The sequence below is a fragment of the Arachis hypogaea genome, chromosome 17, assembly GCF_003086295.3.
Source record: "Arachis hypogaea cultivar Tifrunner chromosome 17, arahy.Tifrunner.gnm2.J5K5, whole genome shotgun sequence".
NCBI lineage: Eukaryota > Viridiplantae > Streptophyta > Magnoliopsida > Fabales > Fabaceae > Arachis > Arachis hypogaea.
Window position 1 is genome coordinate 90,924,713 of NC_092052.1, and position 449 is coordinate 90,925,161.

General features: G+C 41.0%; 1 non-coding gene across 1 annotated transcript; it reads right to left on the minus strand.

Moving 5' to 3' along the window:
- LOC112768776 (small nucleolar RNA R71) lies at window positions 1-108 on the minus strand. Its single transcript, XR_003186166.1, has one exon. It is a non-coding gene; the product is annotated as a small nucleolar RNA R71 (small nucleolar RNA).
- Window positions 109-449: the final 341 nt, after the last annotated feature.

Here is a 449-nt window from a genome sequence, read left to right on the forward strand (position 1 = left end):
AAGCTTAGCGTGGAAGTCCAAACCTTTAGACAGAAGGATGGTGAGTCCCTCTATGAAGCTTGGGAGAGATACAAGCAATTGATCAGAAGGTGCCCTTTTGACATGCTTTCAGAATGGAGCATCATAGGAATCTTCTATGATGGTCTGTCTGAACTATCCAAGATGTCATTGGATAGCTCTGCTGGAGGATCTCTTCATCTGAAGAAGACGCCTGCAGAAGCTTAAGAAATCATTGAAATGGTTACAAATAACCAATTCATGTACACCTCTGAAAGGAATCCTGTGAATAATGGGTCAACTCAGAAGAAAGGAGTTCTTGAGATTGATACTCTGAATGCCATATTGGCTCAAAATAAAATATTGACCCAACAAGTCAATATGATTTCTCAGAGTCTGTCTGAAATGCAAGCAGCAACAGGCAGTACTAAGGAAGCTTCCTCTGAAGAAGA